An 18365-nucleotide genomic window follows, 5' to 3' on the forward strand; every position below is an offset into this window, starting at 1 on the left:
CATATTTCTGGGAGGAAGGTTTGGACTGGTTCTTTTGCTGCTTTCTTGGAATATTCAATGTTGTATTATTCCAGGATCTTAGGGAGAGGTTGGAAACTTGAAAGCATTCAGTGCTCCCAGAGGAGTTGATCCAGGATAAAGTCTGATTATCATCCTTTTCTTTTGAGTTTTGCAAATTCCTGATCTGGGGTTTAGGTCTGTGCTAGTATACAGAATGCTAAACTCCACCCATAACAGTCAGCAAGAAGGTTCTGTTGGTTTGAAATAGGCCTGTAGATTCCTCTTTGGTCTCAGTTTTCTGACTTGATTATTTCTCTATAGGCTGGGCTAGATGCTAGAACTGTTGTTGTTAAGCCATTTTCAGTTGTACCTGACTCTTTATAACCTCCCTTTTGGGGTTTTCTTGAAGACTAGCTATTTTAGAACACAGGTAAAAAATGCAACAATAATAACAAAAATACAATGAAATAAATTAAATGTATTTCTTGGTGTTAGAAAAAATTTGGTAACAATTAGAATCATACAAAAATAAAATGGGCTGAATGGTGCAGCAGAGAGAGTACTAGACTTGGTGTCAAGAAGTCATGAGTTCAAACACCACTGTAGACATCTACAAGCTTTGGGACTCTGAGCCAATAACTTAATCTAAGTTTCCTCATTTGTAAAAATAAAGGTATTGATATCAATGGCCTCTAAACTACTTTCCAGATCTAAATCTATGATCCAGTTATTTAGCTTTAAGAGGTCATAGATTCTTTGTCTTTGAAGATGTTTTAGCAAAAGCTAGATGAATACTTATCAGTTATATTGTAGTGGGATTCATTTCATTTATGGGTTGAATTAGATGGTTGCTGAGGCTCCTTCCAACTTTCGAATTGTCATTCTATGATTATGTTTTGTGTTATATTACCCTATTAGACCATAAGGTCTATGAAAGCAGGGATCATGTCCTCTGTATCCTCCCAGTGCTTAGGAAAATATTTTCTGTATACTAACCATTTTGTTGAAGTTGGAAAAGGGGAACCCCAAAAGTTTGGGGTCCCAGAACAGCATCCCAAGGTGTTTCAAAAGAGTTTGCAGGCTTGAACCCATCTCTTTGGCTTGTTATGCCACAGTTCTCACTTTCCATAATTTTCCTGCCTCAGTCCTGACCCAGATTCTCTGCTTCAGTTTATAATACCAGCTCAAAGCTCATGCTGCAAAACCTCCCCTCCCTCTTTATCAGAATATTTGATAAGGATAAAAGATCTTATGTTTTAGAATATCAGAATGCCTCTCCCTATCCCAAGCTACCGGAATGTCAGATACCTTCTTATCAAGATGCCTCTCCCCATTTCCCCTCACCCTGTCAGAACCAGATTGTCAGAGTCTCATTCTGCTCTCAGCACCCTGACACTATCCCCCACTTCAGTTTACCCCCTGAGACTTAGCCATGTATATATAGGTCATTGAGAACTCTCATTGTTTACTGGATTCTTGGAGATGATAGTCCCATTCAGCCCTGGGACCAAACTATGGATCCATTTGATCCCAGTAAATCTCTCCCATTTAATAAATTATTAAATATTCTCTATCTCTATTTTGCCTCAGTCTCCCGCATTACAGGCCAAAGGCCAAAGCTTTCTTGCAATAGCAAAACCATTATAAATCAGGCTGTTGTAAGGGAATTTAGTAGAGAAACAAAAGCAAGAAGATACATTTATGCAGCTTTCCAATCACTGATATGCTAATTCTATGGCTTATAGGCAGGAAGAAATTTGGTTCTCATTGACCAGATTATCAGTCAGCAATGAATTGAAGAGTGGTCTGTTCATTATTGTCTCAAGAGTTTGATGTGGGGGAGTTTCCTAAGGCCAGAAGCTATCTGACTATAATGCCTAAGAAGAGGCATTCTGATATTCTAAAACATAAGATCTTTTATCCTTATCAAATATTCTGATAAAGAGGGAGGGGAGGTTTTGCAGCATGATTAATTGGTCAGAATCAGACAGATTGGGCATGGGAGTTTCCTGAGGCAGAAAATCTAGAATTATTGGCATTGTCAGAACAGAAGGCTCCTGAAAATCAGGGGACCACAATATCATATTACATCAATTTAAACCACTGAGAAATTTGAAAAGACAATGGCATAATTATCATAGCAGCTTTGCTACTGGAGACATTGAAACTGATGAGTTCTGAAGTTCTGAGCAGAAGTAAAACTAAAGCCAATCAGATGTTTGAATTAGTCAACTAATTGACCCAGGAAGAAAGGAAGACAAGGAATGCAGGCCCTGTACTTTGAGCAGCTATAGAATTAAAGGGGATTTCTCTATTTGGGGCAATCCTTTCCTCCTCGAATTTCAACAACAAATTATAAAAATATTAATAGGAGAGATGGGAACAATCTAATGCTTTTCTTAAACAATCAAAAGGAAGCCAGGGAGAATAAGCCCAGAGAGCAGAGTGATTTCTTATTCAAGTCTAGCTCTTCTGTTTCCATTATAGCATCTCAGAAGCAGGAAATCAGTGACTAAAATATGCAAATCTTCACCTGACTTGGCCATCTTTCACTAGCAACAGACCATGATAACTCATTTGAACAATGGAATATATATATATTTTTTAAATCACAGCTCAGTTTTACACTTCTTGCTCATGATCTCTCTGGGGATTTTACTCTGTGGTTTTTAATTTAATTTATGCATTCAAATTAAATTAATTTAAATTCAATAGACAAAACTATTTTCTTAATTTAACACTTCCAACTCTCAAACTCCTATGATTCTTAATTTTATCACCTGCAAAAAAAAAAAAAAAAGTAATGGATTTTCACTTCCTACTCAGGGTTCTTGGGGCTATCTAATGAAATATCAAGGTTTGTTTTTTTTTTTTTAATCTAGATGAAATATGTGGTTAAATATCTTTGCCTCAATGAACCACCAAGTTTTGTGGCTCAAGCAAGCCTAGTTTATTAAGCTCAAAAACTGGGGAGAGTAAAAGCTTATGAAGGGATGTGAAAAAAATAACAATATCATTAATAATAATAATATTCATCACATTAAGGTTTATGAAGGACTTTAGAAATTTTATTTCATTTTACCTTAACAATGACCTGGGAGATATTACTGTTCCTGTTTTTTATAGATGAGGAAACTGAAGTAGACAGCAGTTAAGTCACTTGTCCAAGGTTATACAGCTAGGAGTGTTTAATACTGGATCTGAATTCAGATCTTCTTGGATGGAAGAGAGCAGACATAACTTTCTGTGACCTCCTCTGGCCTCTCAAACCAACAGCAGATTAAGCCTCTAAACTGGTTTTGGAATCAAAGAACCACAAATATTTGGAATACAACACATTTCCAGAAGAAGATACCTTGGAAGAACTTCAGAACAAGTCTGTTTCAAACATGGGGGGGTGCAGTATGATGAGACTTGACCACAGTGAAAGGAGACAGGGTAAGTAGCTGGAGTGGAGAATAGGAGTGTTGCAGCTTCCACGCACCTGGGAATTTTCTGTGAGTCTCTTGGGCTATTCTGTCCTGGTTGCAAGCAGGTGGTTTGGCAGATTTGCTATAAAAGGCAAATTGTAAACCACTGAGCCCTGAAAGAATGTGGGACCTAGCTGAGATTACTCAACACCGGAAGCAATCAGCAGAAATGCCCCAGGGCAAATTAAAGCAGCTGTCACTCCTTTGCATTGAGCAGACCTCAAGCCTTTAAAAAAAAAAAAAAAAAAAAAAAAAAAAAAAAAAAGCACTTTCATCATAGTCAGCTTTTATGGAGAGAGGGAACAGACCTCAAATCCTGAGGTTTCTAAAGGCAAAGCAACTCCAGATGAAGCCCCAGAGGGAGACATGAACTGGTCCCCAATTCACAAGGTGTTCTTGGAAGATTGTATAAAGGATCTTAAAAGAGAGAAGAAAAATGGGGAAAGGAAATGAGATCATTGCAAGAAGGAATGGAAAAAGCATATAATGCCTTACAAAATAAATATGAAAAAGATACCAATTCATTGAAAAACAAAATTTGTGAAATGGAAAAAAAATGCAATGAACAAAACAATTCAATTAGCCAATTACAAAAGGAGCTAAAAAAAAGGTAACTGAAGAAAATAATACACTATAAACTAGAATTGAACAAATGGAAGTGAATGACCCAATAAGACTTCAAGAATCAAACAAAAAAAAAAAAAAAAATGAAAAAATAGGGAAAAACATGAATTCAGATCTTCTTGATTCCAGATCCAGTGCTCTAACTAATATGCTACCTAACTCTCTCTGGCATACTATTAATCCCCAAATACAAGCTGACATAATAATCAACACCCCAAAATGGAATCATCAGGTCCAAAAGACACAAGAGTGAAAAGATGACTGGCTCTTCCAGCCAAAGCCTCCTTTTGGGCCTGCAATGTGCTCCCAAGCAATAAGCTAGTGACAGAAAGCCATCAAGGTCCCTGATAACCACAGGATATAAAACAGGAAAGTTATCAGTTATAGAAGCTTCATCTATAACAAGACTCTTCCAAGTTCATCTCTTGTGCTGTTAAAGAGGAGCTAGCCCCTAAATCCAGAATTCCTGAGTTTGTCACTTAATTACTTGTTCCACTGATGCTATGAATGCAACATTGAGACCTCCTTTTTTCCTGCATTCTTTAGCCTACTCCCAGGAAGAGAAGCTACAGATAGACAAAAAGACTGAACCATGTCTTTCCTGAAACTCCTGGATTTTGAGCATGTCTGTATACTGTCTGTGGATAGTCTAGGTCTAAGAGAAGCTTTGGATTCACAGCCTTATGGCAGTTATTCTAATACATACTGCTTTTATTTCATCTATGCAAAAAGTCAAACTTGGATTCCATCCAAGTGTGACTTCATGTGACAGACCAACTCCATTACGCTGTTTGTATGAGTAGAATTCAATGAAATATAGAAAATTTGGGGAAGCAATAGGATTTTTCACTAAGTGAAGATTTAGACCTATTCTGATTGTGTAAATTCACACTAACCACACCACTAACTGATTGTGTGACCTTGAGCAGAAAATCATTTAGCCTCAGAATTTCAGTTCTCTTATTTATAAAATGAAAAAATTAGAATAGTTCACCTTGAAAGTCTTCTAGTTCTAAAGTTCTGTGATTTAGGGAAATCATAAACTCATAGGTAAGAATTATGCTCAAAGGAAAAAAAAATTGTTTTTGAGGTTGTATCATGGAATCATTGGTCATGTAGAGCAAAGATGAATTAATTTTTTTCTTCTTCCCTCTCTCTCTTCCTCCTTTCCTTTCTGTCACCTTCTTTTCCTACTTTCCTTCCTCTTTCTTCTTCTTTCCTTCCTTCTTTTTTGCCTAACAGAGATAATGGAGCTCAGTCCCATTAAACATACATATGTGTGTATATATGTATGTATGTATAATGGAGCTGAGTCCTATTATCTCTGTTAGATGACCGTTAAATGATTCAGCCCTTTATAAAAGTCACATAATACATAAGATTTCTGTTTGGTACTTACCCTTTAGCAAGAGGCCAGAGTTCATGTGTCATTAAAAGTGGCCTGAGTATATGCTTAGCTCCATCACCATTAACACTACCTTTCTTCTTCTTCTCTCCCTCTTTCAATACAAAGATCACACAACCACTTAGAATTACTGCAAATTAATTCCAAGATGAAAGTTGTTTCCTACTTTGGTGCCAGATAGTAGAGAAATGTGCTGGTTACCACATTCTCTTACCTTTTATTAGGAGAAAACTATTAAGGAAGATCCAGCTCTGGGACAAATTGAGCATGATCTGCCCTTGAGACACTTAGTATGGACAGTTATCATGAGATTAACCTTTTTCCTGAGCAATGGTTGTGGAAATGTGGTAAAAAGTACTAACTTCCGATGTTAGGGAAACTAAAAATTGTCATAAATTATTGCTTTAAAAATGATTGCTGTCTCCAGATGTTCAGACATGCATGACTCTGCCCCTGTTGCTTATTTTCTCTATTATAAAACTATGGTTAACCCAGCATCCGGTGTCAACAGTTACTATTATGTCCTCTATTGTTTTATTTATCTTGGTGAGCACCGAACCTGAAAATAGCATTTTTTAAAATGAAACCCTCTGGATTAAATAGTGCTGTGATTGGGAGTGGTACAAAATACACATTGATATGCAATAATGACTTGAAGGGGAAAAGGTTGGTTTATTTGTCCCTCAATGCCCTTTCTCTGCCTTCACTTTTCTCCATCCTATCTGTTGATTTGGTTTTGACTTTTTATCCATTTTATCTTAAAATTTGCTCTTGGATCATATGATCACAGATTTAAAACTAAAATAGACATTCAGGATCACAATGCAACCTTCTCATTTGACATGGCCCAATATAGTCAAATGAAAATACAAAAGCAATTGTTGATTTTTCTTATAGGCTACCTGGCCCTCTAGTGCTTTAGTGTTAAAAGGACTTGATAGAAATATTTTAATCTCTTCATTTTACAAACAAGGCAACCGAGGCCCAAAGATATAAAATAATTTACCCAAAATTATATAGCTAGCTAGGGGCAGGACTATAAATTTATTTATTATTCATTCAGTGTGAATTTATTAAATGGTTCTTCTGTGCCAGGCATTGTGCAAAGTCTTGGGAATAAAAAGCAAAAATGAAATATCCTCTATCCTCAAAGAGTTTACATTCTAGTGAGAGGAAACAACATGGACGCAGATATGGAAATATAAACTATATTCAAAGTCAGTACAAAATAATGTTGGGGAAAGAATTCAAAAAATTAGGGAGATCAATAAAAGTCTTTGAGCTGGGCCTTAAAGAAAGTTAAATATTCCAATGATCAATGAAAGAAGAGCCTTTCAAAGCATGGGGTACAGCCTCACACCTAATATCCTCATTAGAGATTTAGGAGCCTGGGGCCCAGAGACATGAAATGATTTCTTTGTAATTTACACACCAAGTTCATTGAAAAACCAAGAACCAAGACTAGCACCCCAGTCTCCTGATTGCCACCCCATAGTTCTGTTGTGCCCCATTGCTTTTTAATTCATATTACCTGCTTCTTCCCTCGATAAGAAAACCTTACATAGAGCACAGCAAAGCATAGAGAAGAATACTAACCAATTCGTCACTGAAGAGAAAATTCACTTTTCACTCTTTAGCATCAAGAAGAACTGTAACCGGTTCACTCTACTTTGCCTTGGAGTGCAGATATTGGGGACCATGAAGTTCATATTAATTTTGTAGCCACAGTTGCAAAGCCTCAGTTAGAAAAAGAGAAGTGAAACCAACATACTGTAAGAAAGCTATTTATGCCAAACTCCTCCCCAAGATTTTGACTTCTTCTGAGTTTTTCCTTTTCTTTTTAAATTACTTTTTTTAATTTAGGGCTGATGAAAGAAATCAAATTAATAACTTAGACATGGCCCTAATTTATTCCTACAAGTAGATGGTTTCAGGATGAATATCCCAAACATCTTGCCCATTCAAAGAATAACATGATTGAGCTCAGGAGTTCTGAGTTACAATAGAACTAAATAAAATTAAGTGGCCAAACTAAGTCTAATACCAATTTGGTGAACCCTAACCCTGCAGGAACAGAGAGCCAGCTGATTGCCCCCAAAAGTATAGAATTAGTCTGGTCAGAAACAGAACAGGTCAAAGATTACTGCTGATAGAAGCTGAAGGGCTTCCAGACAAGACAGAGAGATCCAGTCTCACCAAAAATAAAAATGTAACTGACCTTCTTGTCCAAATTCTTCATTTTATAGATGAAAAACCAAGGTCAGGGTAAGAATACTTGACAAAGGTCACATCCATAGTAAGTAGCAGAGCCAGGATTTTAACCCAGGATTACTCCAAATTTCATCACCTTAAATAGTATCAATGTTTTTCAAAAAGATACCTATCATTAGCCATTCTTCCTCAGGAATGGGTGATTGAATTTTCTCATGAAGGATCAGATATATATCTGATAAAAATCTGAGTTCATGTCATCAGTGCTTACATCTTTTCTTTGTTATATTCTGCATCCTGGTTCTCAAATGGTACATGTATTATACAAGACATTAAAGAAAACATAGGCAGACCATTTATGTTCCTGACTGCCTTCCTCCCTATTCTCTCATATACCTTACTATAACTAACACAGAGTTGAGCCAGTCTCACCAGGATAAATCAGAAATGAAAGGAGCGAACAGATAGCTATAATACCCATTTTTATTCAACCAGACATGGATGAAAGACCCTGCTACTTACTGCCTGAGTAAAATCCCTAAATAGTGAAGCCCCTTCAGAAAGCATTCAGAACGTCCTTGCAAACATTCATCCTCCTCCAAGACCACTTGTCTAACAATTCTTCCCATGAATGGCAAATGGGATTAAAAACTGAGGTTCCACAAGATCCTGTTTGACCAGATCTTGTTCCCTCTCAGGCCATCCCACATCCCACACCTCAGAGCTGAGCAAATACCTTTGTTTCATTCTCTTTTCTCTGGTTGCTGAGAAAAGATCCTGCATAAGTTCTAAAGCTCAGCCAATGGAAGGAAGAGCTAGGGGGTGGGTAGGGACTCCACTTTTAGAGTCTATATAAACACTCAGCTTTGCTCTCCCCTACTGATGCTATTTTGTTTGACATTGGGTGTGTCCTTTCTCACGAGAAACCAATAAATTACTTTTTGCCTCTCCTGAGACAAATCTCTGATTAATTGAAAGGATAAGCAGTGACCCTTACTACAGTTATGGAGTCTCTCCAGGATCCCCCTTTTTGGAAGGGAGGTCTTTCCATAACAGTCCTAAGGCAGGTGCCCACCAGAGACTTCCCGGTGGCTTGTAGACTCCATCTATGAAAACTCTCCCTGCTGATTAGGCAAGTGCCAGAAGAGAGACTATCTTGAGAGCTCCTATCATGCTAGTGAAGTCGCGTAGGAGAGAGGCTAAATTACAATGGTCATGGAAATTGCTGCACATAAACCCAAGAACAAGACCTACTGAGTTCTTCTAGAGGACAAGAACTGGTGACCTTGGGTGATCACAGAGTTAGGGTTGGGACAACATCATCGACCCTTTCTTTAGGGAAAGCAAGAACTTGTGAGCCATGGGAAAAACTCAGTTTAACTTCAGCAAAGAAAAAGATATCTGGCCATTTTAAGATTTAAAAGTGCTTGTTTTAGTCTCTGTTTACCTGTCAGTCATCTTAATGCAAATTTACCCGAATTATTCTTAAGCTTTTGAGCCTCTCTCCCTAGACGGGATTGGGGAATGGCTAGAAAATTCATTGTGTGTGAATTTATGTCCAGTGCAGCTTTTCCAAAGAACAGTAGGCAGCCCCAAAACCCCATACTCTAGGAGTCAGCCTCATTTTCTCTTTAGATGGGTTCCTAAGATGGGGGTGAACCCTGAAACTCTCCTCTGACAGAGACACACCATTCAGGGCAGTTAAGTGATCTCATTCAGTTGGAGATTTAGCCAGATATGTGGTCCCATCCTCTATTAAGTTGAAGATTAGCTTGGGACTATTCCAATAGCTCAAACTCCCAGTTAAGTGATTTTATTCAGTTAGTGATCTCCCTGAGTGGCTTGAAACTCCAAGATAATTAATCTTTTTTCAACTGGAAATCTAAGCCTGGGGGCATTGACAACATTGAAGGAATCTCATTCAATGGAAGCCCAAGTCCCAGATGGCTAATAAAAAAGACAATTCTGAACTCCAAATCTTTTGCAGAAGTCTGACTTGCTTTTCTAGGAAGCTCTCTTCTTGGCAAAGCTACTTGCCAGGACACTGCCAATGTGAAGATATTTTCTTCTCAGTGTTAACCTTTGCCAAAATTCCTAATGAGTTTTGCCCACTAAGAGAGCTTCTTCTTAGCGAACATTAAACTTCCCCTTTCTGCCATTCAGACTTTTTGGGTTTGTGAATTCTTTTGCATTAGACTCTCCCAGACCAGAGGGGATTCCCCACCTCAATTCTCACACCTCTTCACTACCATTCGCACTGCATCACCTAGTCCCTCAATCCTGCCTCCTTCCCCCCCAGTCCCCAAACTCTTCTCAGGGGACTTTGGATTCTATAAAATGGTGTTGTCTATCCATGTGGGTTGGAGAAATTGAGGGAAATCACCTTTATACTTTAAAACCTTTCTCCTTTCCCTATATGAGTTGTTCACATGGATTTTGAATATAAAATTTAGGGGAATTGGAGCCATTGCTATTTTGCTCCCAGAAGCCTGTGTCTTCATCTCAGGTCTCAGATAGTTTACTGTCATTTCAAAAATTATGGAAAGTATAAAAGAGTAGAGTTTTTGAAGGGAAAGAGGAGTTTTCTCCAAAAAATGTGACCAAAATTTTTGTGTGTTAAATTTAAATTGTATACAAAAGAATTACTTTCAATTGATGCATTTGGAAACAAGATTTTAGAAATATGTGTGCATTAAAATTGAAGTATTGCTACTAGAAATTTAAATCTATATTTTATTTGATTTTTAAAATTTGGTTATTAAAACTGAAATTGACAAAGGATTGGCCTCCCCTTTCCTCCTCCACAAGGGCCTTGGACTCGCAGAGGAAAGTTTGCTCAGCTAGATTAAAGGAAGTGTTTTGCTCTACAAAGTGCTTGCTCAACAATGCTCCAATGGAATAAATACCATAAGGATGCCTGCCTAACAATGTTCAATAACCCTGATCTATTCCAAAATAATCTATGTCAAACATCTGCCATTGTTCATTCTCCTTACATCCCGTAAGCCCCCTATCTTTCCCATGTAAGTAGAAAGATGAGCCACTGTTTAATGTCAAGTGTAACAGCAAAGTTAAACAAGAATGCTTATAAACTTATCTCTACTTTTGTTTGGGATGGAACTCTACTAAGAGGTCCATCCCAGCTGGTAAATAAAAGCCTTCTAAATTACAAACATCTTAGCTGTTTTGAATTTTATTGCCTGGGCTATCTCACTTGGAGGTCCTACCAAGATAACCCTTTGGCTCAGTTTGATGGCCAGTGCCTCTCCCTAGAGGGCAAAGGAGGTTAAGGATCCTAGCGGGTGGCCACCAACAGACTATCCTCAGCTCTTAGTATCCAGTAATCTTTTCTGCAGACCAGGAGAATGAGACCCAAATTTTGAATTTGCTCCAAAATTGGCATAGAGCATTCTAAATGCCAATTCTGGTTAATAAGATTTTGAGAGGCCCCTGCAGCTGCCTAACTATCCTGCAGCCACCTGTCTGGTCTGGTAAGTATTCCTGTATCTGTAGCAAGTGGCTAAGCTAAACACCCTTGCTGACCTCCATAGGACGCTGTTGTGATGGTCCTGGGTGTCTTAAGACACATCTGATTCTGGGTGCCAGTTGGCATAACTCTGGGTGTCCTAGATAATAAATGTGGACACATCTGGTTCTGTGTTCTATGTGATTTGTCTGTCTGTTTTTGTCGGCTAAAGACCTCTGTTAAAAATTTTAAGAACAACATTGCAACATGCATAGTATAAAATAGTGATTTCTAACTTTTAATCTGTTGCACTAATTCATAAGCAAAAGCAACAGAATTTTTAAAAAATATAAAAGGTAAAAATAGAGCTCTGCATGTGTCTATGTGTATATGTTTGTTTGCTTTGCATTTTGTTCTGTGATAAAAGTTAGCAAGTTTGTAAGAGATAAGAATTCAGCCTCTGTATTGCAGGCTTAGAAAATATCAGGCTGAATTGTTTGAAGTAGAATTCATTCAGAGTAGTAATTCTTTCAAGAGTGGCTCAGGTAAGGAAAGAAGTTTGAAAAATCTTTCTCTCTCTCTGTTTCTGGCTGACTGCAGCAGTCTTGTAGGAAAAAGGGAGAAAAGGGAGAGAAGGGAAGAAATTAAAAAAAAAAAAACATAGATTGAAAGGTATTTGAAAGTTTGGAAAGTTAAAAAATATAGAAGAGCAGTGTGCTAACATTTAAAGAAAAGAAGTTTGAATGGAATATGTAGGCATTCTCTGTGAAGGCAGAGTAATGCACTAAATGGGCTTGGAAGTTTAGAGAAGCTCTGTTTGGATTCTGGGAGGAAAGAATTTTCAAGGTGAAACAAACTTTTCCCTGGGGGCGGGGATCCTGGAAAAAGCCCTTGGTCTGTTTTGCTGATTTAAAAGCTTTGTTAAGTTTTAAGAACGATGATTAAGAAATTTGGGGATTGGTTATTTGAAAATTTGCTTGTGATTTTAAATTTTTTAACCTGTTGTACTAATTTGTAAGTAAATGGAACTTGGCTACTTTTAAACTGACAGGAAAGTGTTTCCCTTAAAGAAGTTTTAAGAGACTGCTAGAGTAAGGGCAATAAAACCTTATCTGATCAAAACTCAGGCAGGAGAAAACATTTGATTAGGAATATTGGGATGATTCTGAAATTATGGGAAATATAATTTTGCTATTGCCTTTGCATGCTAGATTTGTTTACTCTGAGTATAAGATCTTGGAATTTGTTTGAATGTTAATACCTTTATTACTAAAGAGGAAGGGAAAGAACAATAAAATTCAAACTTAATCTGGGCTGGGCCATAAAAGCTGCCTAGATAGATAAGAGAGAGATGTTAATTGCTGTCAGACAATACTCAGGCAGAAAAAAAAACTTTTGTAAAAAGTTTGGTTTGATTCGGTTTATTTGTTAACATAAGTTATATTTTAAATCCATCTCCACTGGACATGTGTGGGTTTTGTGGAGTTTTGAGCTATTTGCTATATAGTGTGAATCTTACAGGTTTTGAAGGAAAAAGAAAAGAGGAATGCAGGTAATTTAGGAAGGATTGACTTGTAGGAGCAATTAAAGATTTGCATGGTTTTAGGAAGTAAGAGAAAGCAGAAAGAAGAGGAGGGGGAAAGGAAAACGGGAAGCAGATCTTTTGTCTTCCAAGGTATAGATTCAACTCACCCACCCTCCACTGCTTTCTGCTACTTTAGCAATGCAGCGTCTAGTTAGGAAAGTTGTTGAAGATTGTTGGGAAACTGGTGGACTTGGGAAGAAACTTGATATTGGGAAAAAGTAAATAAACCGATGGGCTAAATCTTGAGAAGGATTCCCGTGTAGGAAATTGAGTGGGGTACCTGAAGGAAATTTTTGTCCAGGGTGCAGGAGTGGGGGAAGGGTGGCCACATGGAATCCTCTTCTCCCCTCTAAGTGTGTTCCAGCCAGTCTTTTTTATCAAGTTACTGCCAGTGCAGCAAACTGTGATTTAAAGGGATAGGCTTAATTTTAGGTTGACTGAATATTTGTTTTTTGATACATAATGATTTTCTTGTTTGAGGAATATGGTCATAAATGTGATCCATGTTTTGGTAGGATTATTCCTAAAAGTTTAATTGCTATTTTTAAGAATCTTTCAGGTTCTTTTATGTGGTATTTGGACATTCTGAATAAGTTTTAATTGATTGTATTAGGTCATCCTGAGATTATTTGAAGGGCCTCTGAAAATAATAGTTTTTTTTTTCTTTGTCCTTTTGAAAATGTTTCTGTTATGGATAATATGCAAGTTGGGATTTTTTCCCCCTATGTATTGGGTATTTTAAAAGAAAACTTGTTCACTTATGAAATATTTACTTGGATATGATAATTGTTTAAGTTGTAAACTTATTAGGACAGATTTTTTTTTACTGTTATCACTATAAGGTTATGGTAAATATCTGTGTAGGATTTATCAGAAATTTGATTAATGGAATCTGTTATTGGAGGCAAAATTTCTTGGGTTTATAGTTAATTAGTTACTGCTATTTGGGAGTTTTAAGGCTCCATCCTCTGACAGTTAAGGGGACAATTGATTGGAATAAAACTAAATTAAAGCTATTTTATTCTGTATGTGCTGAAGGTTGAGTTTTGACTGCTTATATTATGTTGTAATTATGTTCTTGCAATTGTTCCTCCTGTAGCTGGTCTCTATGATCAGAGCAATGGTAAATGGAAATTGTTAATGCAATTCAATTATGTTATACCTTGCTATTTTCAGTCTGATTATATATAATCATTGTATCCTAAATGCTTGGGCAAATAAGTATTTAGCCTGGTCATCTGTCTGTTACTGTATATTTGTGTTTTGGGTTTTTTTTTAAGGTTTTTAAATGATAAGAAGACAATTAACAGAGGTCTGTAAGACCTAACTGCTGTTGAGACTTGAGACTACAGTGTGTCCTGTAAAGCAAATTCATCTCTTCATATAGGAAGCTGGTGGCCAATCTATTTTGGCCTTCCCATATTTTGCAGCAGTCTGGTGAACCGAGTCTTTCTATCTGAGACAGATCTAATCTTTATTTGTTAGATTTGTGGTTTGTTTTTGTTTGTTTTAGATTTTGGTCAAATTGCAGATATTGACTTGCTTCTGGGATCTTGATCAGCTTTGATTGTCAGCACAGCACACAGACCCTCTACATGGAATGAGAGCCTCTGACCATTTCTCAGCAGGAGGCAGTTCATCCCTTTACCCCTGATGGACTGATATGAGGGACTTTGGAAATGATTTGTGACTGACTATTAAACCTTGCCTGGGTCATCTATTACTGTATGCTTAAGATTTAGGATGGGATTTGTTAAAACTGTGTAACTATTACTGCTATGTTTGAGAGATTTTTAGGAAACTTGCTGTACAAGTCTGTTATGTACATGGGTTTTGATTCACTCTTGGGATTTATATGTGGAATGGTCATTTGATAATTCCTTTCCACGAGAAAAAAAAAAAAAAACAGGGGAGGAAGAGATAGAATATTGGGGAAACCGGTACATTTTTCTCAAAATACCTGAAAGAATTTTCCTATTCACTTTGCCTTAGGCACTTCTGCCTATCTCGCTAGTTGAGATTGAATTTGGAAGTCTTTTAAACAGTTCTTTTTTGTTTCTTTTTTATTATGCTTTAGCTTTGAAACCCCTTATTCTGTTAAAATTGCCCTGGCAGACTCAGTTCTTAGGATTATTTTTTAGAAACAAACAAGAAAAATTTTAGAATTCAGACACCTATTTTGTGACTGGCAATCTCTCTGATCTGTTTTTCCAGCCCTGTAACTCCAGTTCCTTAATTAGTACTTCAGCAATCTCAAAGGACCTTGTAGTTTGATATCAGGCATCTAAAAGTTCTGGGTTTACCTGCCTTGATAGTCTAACTGTGCATAATCTGCTCAGAAATCTGATCCTTTCTGCAGCCCTGTCTGTTCTTCTGGGCAAGGATAGGTGGAGCTACTACAGCTTCGCCCTTCTCCCCTGGAGTGGGTTGCCCCTCTGAATGAGCCTTGAGCCCTTGAGACCTGCTGCTCTGTAAGCAAAGACTGAGTTAAGTGCACAAATGACTGCAGATCATCTAACTCACAGTGAACTGTCCATCTCAAACTGGATTCTCTGGCTGAGATGGTGCCCCAATTACAGAGGGCCTGACATGCTTGCAACAAGGATCTTTTGTACTGCTGTTAACTCTGGGGTTATCAGGAAGAGACTTGTCCTTGCATTTTTCTAGTTTTAGTTAATGTTGGGCCATAGTTCTCTTTAATTGTCCTGACTCAGTTTCCCTAATTGGTTCTGCCTCAGTTTCTAAATTATTCTGTCTCAGTTTCCTTAACTGTTCTGCCTCAATTCCCCTTAGTTGCAAAATCCCCCTCTGGTACGTTAAAGACTGAGGGTCACTTGCTCTAAGGTTATAAATTGTTAATGTGAAACTCAAGATAAGGGGGATTTCAGACTTACTGGCTCCTATCAGAATGTCCAGTGTCTGCCACTACCCTATCAGAACCAGATTGATAGTCTGTTCCCACTCTCAATGTTCTGACACCACCACCACCCCACCACCCACACACTGCCTTGGTCTACCCCTGTAGCTACATGTCATTGAAAACTCACACTCACCACTGGATACTTTTGAGAATAGAGTCTGTCCAGTCAATCAAAACTCTAATAGGATGTTGGGAGCTCTCTGAGCTCTATCTTGCCTCAGTTTCCCTGGCCTTACATTTGCCTTTTTTAGAATCGCTCACCTCCTTGCATAAGAGGTTGGATGACAGGGAGACCAGTTGTCTCTGTAATTGGTCTCCTTGGCTGACCACCCTCCTCTCGGGAGTTATAGGCCCAGTCCTCTTGTTCCTTCTCCTCTTCCTCCTCCTAGCTCCCTGCGTAATTAAGTGCCTCACCTCTCACTTTCAGGATCGCAAACATTCCCTGAAACTTTTCACTCTCATGATGACTTATTACCCGTTAGCCTCAAATGAGTCACAACTATGAACATAAAAAGGGGGGAGTGAAATGGACAAAGGACTAGCCTAGCCTTCCCTCCTCCACAAGGGTCTCGGGCTCGCAGAGGAATGTTTGCTCAGCTAGATTAAAAGAGGTGTTTTGCTCTACAATGCTTGCTCAGTAATGCTCCGAGGAATATTTATTCCATAAGGATGCCTGCCTAACAACGTTCAATAACCCTGATCTATTCCAAAATAATCTATGTCAAACATCTGCCTTGTGCATTCTCCTTACATCCCGTAAGCCCCGTATCTTTCCCCTGTAAGCAGAAAGATGAGCCACTGTTTAATGTCAAATATAACAGTAAGGCTAAACAAGAATGCTTATAAATTGTCCCTACTTCTGTTCGGAATGGAACTCTACCGAGAGGTCCATCCCAGCCAGTAAATAAATGGTCTCTAAATTACAAACACTTTGGCTGTCTTGAATTTTATTGCCTGGGCTATCTCAAAAAAAATTGCCTGATAACTTATTTAAGAGATACATTCTTAATTAGATGAAATATATTTAAGGTACTATGCTGCTTTCTAAAAATTGTATATTTGGCAATTTGTAAAAATTATATGAGCTATGTTTTAAAATTTTATCAACTTTGCTGAACATCATATAGATTTTGTGAAAATTGTTCTAAATAAAGATATTACCTACATTCTGAATCTTAAGGTTTGTCTTGCTTTTTCCATTTTACAAAGATATATAAAGGGTAAAGTTTACAAAATTTTATAGAAAGTTTGAAAAAAAAAGATGGTTAAGAAAAAACAAGGACCAAAAAGATTGGTTGTAAAAGTAACTGCTAAGACTAAAAAGGGCAATTAGAAGTTTGTATTGGCATTAACAGGAGTCAGGTTTGTGGGGCTATTCTGGTAATAATCTCAAGAGGAAAAGGTCTGCATTCTTGAGAAGGGATTCTTTTCCTGGCTTATATGAATTTGGAAACAACTAAGGTAATCAAGTTTGAATGGAACATCCAGTTAGATTCACAAACTAACATATTGATTTTTAAAATAACTTTTTCTTTCTTTTTTTTTTTTTTAATAACTTTTTATTGATAGAACGCATGCCAGGGTAATTTTTTACAGCATTATCCCTTGCATTCACTTCTGTTCCAATTTTTCCCCTTCCTCCCTCCACCCCTTCCCCAAGATGGCAAAAGTCCTTTACATGTTGAATGGGTTGCAGTATATCCTAGATACAATATATGTGTGCAGAACGGAACAGTTTTCTTGTTGCATAGGGAGAATTGAATTCAGAAGGTATAAATAACCCGGGAAGTAAAACGAAAATGCAAGCAGTTTATATTCATTTCCCAGTGTTTAAAATAACTTTTTCAATTGGAGTGTGTTAAAATTAGAAACTTGACCATAAATTACATGAGATTCCTATCCAATTTTGTGATAGGCCACTTCTATTTGGCTGTCACTTATGAAAATTGTGAGATTGTTAATTAAATTATTGAGGTTATTGTAATAATATTGAAATCTAATATTGATAATTGCTATTGTGTATTGGAAAGCCCCAGCAACTCTAAGGGTAGAAAAGGTGGGGTTAGACAGAAAGGGGAAGCAGACTCAGCCCCTGCTCTGGGATTTCTTCCCCTAATTCATAAACTTGTCAAGTTTGGGAAAAGCTTGGATCTAAGAATAAAATTCCAATCTACTCAATCTTTAAATTTCCAAAAAAATCTTGATTAGGATTTTTTGGTATTTAAGGATTGGAAACTATGCTAATTATTTACATGATATTTTTATTGTAGATCTGTTGGTTAGGGAAGGTGCATAGTCCATCCTTCCTCTACTGGATGTGGCTGCAGCATCTGAGCCCTTTCCCCTGGGTGGAGAGAAGTGAGAAAAACAGTCCATTTGAAGTGGGTTGGGGTCCCTTTAAAAAACTGTATTTCCTATTGATCTGTGATTCCTTTCAGATTCCCAGCCCTCCTGGCTGAGACATATCTTCCCCAGACAAGTTGCCTTGCCAGAGCCTTTGATTCACAAATCCTGGTCAAAAGCATCCCTTTGAATTCCAATAGGAAATCCAGGCTTCTCCCAGTCCCCACTGGATCTGAGCCAACTTAGGCTCTCCCAGACTCCACTGGTTCTGATCTGCTCAGGTTTCCCAACCTCCCACTAAGATAACCAATATAATAAGCATCCATCAACTAAAGTCTTTG

At 37.6% G+C, this 18365-nt stretch overlaps 1 protein-coding gene across 1 annotated transcript in view; it reads right to left on the bottom strand.

The window, feature by feature from the left end:
* Nucleotides 1-18365, bottom strand: part of NUGGC (nuclear GTPase, germinal center associated) — a 115780-nt gene that overhangs the window by 84291 nt on the left and 13124 nt on the right. The window lies entirely within an intron of this gene.

This window comes from Antechinus flavipes, chromosome 2 (genome assembly GCF_016432865.1).
Source record: "Antechinus flavipes isolate AdamAnt ecotype Samford, QLD, Australia chromosome 2, AdamAnt_v2, whole genome shotgun sequence".
Taxonomy (NCBI): domain Eukaryota; kingdom Metazoa; phylum Chordata; class Mammalia; order Dasyuromorphia; family Dasyuridae; genus Antechinus; species Antechinus flavipes.